We start from the raw sequence: 3,167 nt of genomic DNA on the forward strand, positions 1-3,167 counted from the left end.
TGATCTACGAAGTGTATGAGTGGAAAAGGCCTCAGAACAGGCAGATATAATGCTTTGCATGGAGAACTGTCCTTGCAAAGCATTATGGGATTTGCTGTCACAGCTCCGCTGTTGTTACCTGACAGTGGCGACTAATAACAAAGATGGTATCTGCTTCACATATTTTTCTATTAGTCTATGATTGACACAAATGCTTCATTGATATGACTGAATTTAATGCTCCACTTCATGTGTGTGTTATATTCCTTAGCTTCAATGTTTTTAGATATGCCAACATGCTAAGTATGAAAGTAAAACTTTACCATGGTACATATCATTATTATTAATCATTACCTTATCAGTAAAACATGTCTGAGTTGAGAATTATGGATTAAATCAGTTTAGCTTAAAGTAGGAACCATTCATTTCTGAATTAAAGTTTTGAGTATTATCATTCACCATTACAATGTTTTATCCAGAATTTTTGTTTTACTAGAAAACAGAGCGAAAGAAAGTTAACAGCTGTAAGTCTGTGTTGGCGGATCATAGCAATGACTTGACTGACCCACAGGTCTTTCTGTATAGACTACAGAGGGTTAATACTTACAGTGCATAACTCTATAGGGAATTCAGAAAGCGGCAGCCAAACTGAGACAGTTTGTTGATTTATGAGCCAGAGCTTGGCTAAGCACATTCTGGTGGGTTGAGGCACGCACCATGATTGAAAGTCATATCCAAGCCAGTGTGTTGGCCTCTCACTCTGCATGCTGTGCACACACCCAGAGATGACTGAGCTTTGTTTTGACATCGGGGCTCACAAATGAAGTTGACAGGTTTACTTTTAAGAAGAAATTTGGGCATAGAGGATATATGAGTGTACTGTTTTTTCGAGGTGGCATTTGGATTCTGCTGCTCCGAATTTTTTCATTAACTGAACAGTTATAATCTTTGCTAAGTATGCCCTATGCAGAGATTGGAATATTTTGGCTAACCAAAATTGTATCACTTTACCTGTTAACTTCTCTAATATTTTCCCCTGAAAGACCATTAGGCTCTTGGTTGTCTCTGTTGTAAATGCTTTACTTGCTCAGCCTTTCAGTTTAGGTGCATGGCCATGGTACAGGTGTTGGATTAGTTTTCCACAATATTTAATTTAGGGGTACATGGGTATGGTTTCAATATAAATCTATGCAAATTTTACAGAACCTGCCTGTAAATATTTGACATGCATACATTTTTCTTCCAATTTGATAATGATACACACCTTTGTGTTGATATATAAAACAATAAAGTTGTTACAAGAAAACAATTTAGAAAAAAAAAATTGCACATCTTAATATGTTGTCACATCTTTGACTTTCTAAAATCCTGCTAGATATTATGAAAGAAAATCCAGAATGGAATAAGACAGTGTGCATTACAAATTTCTTTTTTCAGTTAATCAATGAAACATGGGGTCATTTTTTTCTTATGCTGATCCAGCTTCCTCCATTGCCTATATTGCAAGTGTTTCAGATAATATACAATGCCGCTTAGTTACTACAAAGAGAAAAGAAGGATAATATCAGCAATGCGATGTTAGAAAAAGCAAAAGATATAGCTATATATATATAGAAATATATTCTAAATCATTATTTACCAGGATAACCTCTATTTATACAAAAAATGTTTTATTATTCTTTGCTTCGTCCAGCCCATGAAAATAAATGGTAATACCTCCAGGTAATGGTGGTAATTTCCCACTTTTCTTCCTGTGATCATTATTTTCATCCCATTGCCATTTACTGATTGTTCAGGGATATGCAGAAAACATCTTTCCTTTTGCCTCCGCTTTGGTCTTTCACATCTCCTGTGTGTTGTAACATCAAACATTACACATAAAAGCCTCTCCACAAAGCTGGGAAAGAGTTTCTTTCTAGAAATGTGTTTCTCATTTCATGCCATTATCATATCACTGGACATGTCCACATGCAACTTTTGTTTTTTAAGACCATGGACTCGGAAAGTAAATGAGGCACAGAGTCTACAATTTGTGCTGTAATCCTATCCTAAGCCCCAGTGGAGACTGCACTGTTTAGTGGAACACTCCCAAAGCCCAGACGTCATTCAGGGATGGAAAGTGAAGATGATATTGATAAAGAGGACTAATTCCCAAGTTTCCTGTTTGTCTTGGCTTTGTTTTGCACCACACAATTTTTAGAATTTAGAGAAAGCAAAAGAAAAGGGAAAAAGTTTAGCTTTTAAATTAGATGTTCTGCAATAACATCAACCTGCAATACTAATTTAACATGGTCACATAACTAGTGTTTCAAATTATAGAAGTAATACAATGATTTACTCTTATTACTTATTCACATAGAGTCTCTGTGCTTTTAACAGAACCAAACAAAAAAAGTAACACATCTTACCTGGAAAATAGCAGCATTACAATCATATCTTATTAAATCAAGTTGATCAAAAATGTCACTTTTATAAAGTAATACTCAGTACATTGAGTCTAGGGGGGATGGCATCCACCTTCTTAAAGGAAAAGTCAGGTCATACTCAAAATTACTACTTTAAATATGAAATTATTACATACTGTTCAATAAATGATAAGTGTTTTTAATTAAGAGTAATTTCATTTGAATCTGCTTTAACGGAGACATCCATATTTGTCAAAGAACACTACTGCCACCTACCAGTTTGCGACGTCACTATGAGGTATCGGCTGTTGATCAAGTCCCAATGCTGTATATGGGGTTTGTCACAACATGCTGTTATCCAAGTCATCTTGAAAACATTCTTCTTCAAAATGTTGGCTACATATTATGTTTTTTTTAAAGTTCAATGGCAAATCCTCCCTCTTCAAGTTGCTAATCCAATGACGAACCCGTCCGTGGAGAATAATGAATTGGAAATGTGAAATAACAAATTTTTTTTTCACTTTTCACTGTTTCGTTCATTAATATGGACATAATTTTGCACAGTAAATTGGCTATTTTATTATTTTGGATCCATTTTTATTTAATCATTTCTCAATTTACTGGCTGAATTATTTGTTTCAGTACTTCAATGACAACATTAATATGGATCATTGCTGTTTTGTTTTTTTTCTTAAAGGTATAGAGCATTTTTTTTATTTCCGGATGGATCATCTAAATAAGTGGTCCTGCTACTTGTCAATCATTCTGCTGATATGTTTACAT

This window comes from Cyprinodon variegatus, unplaced genomic scaffold (genome assembly GCF_000732505.1).
Source record: "Cyprinodon variegatus isolate N-32 unplaced genomic scaffold, C_variegatus-1.0 Scaffold790, whole genome shotgun sequence".
NCBI classification, from domain to species: Eukaryota; Metazoa; Chordata; class Actinopteri; order Cyprinodontiformes; family Cyprinodontidae; genus Cyprinodon; species Cyprinodon variegatus.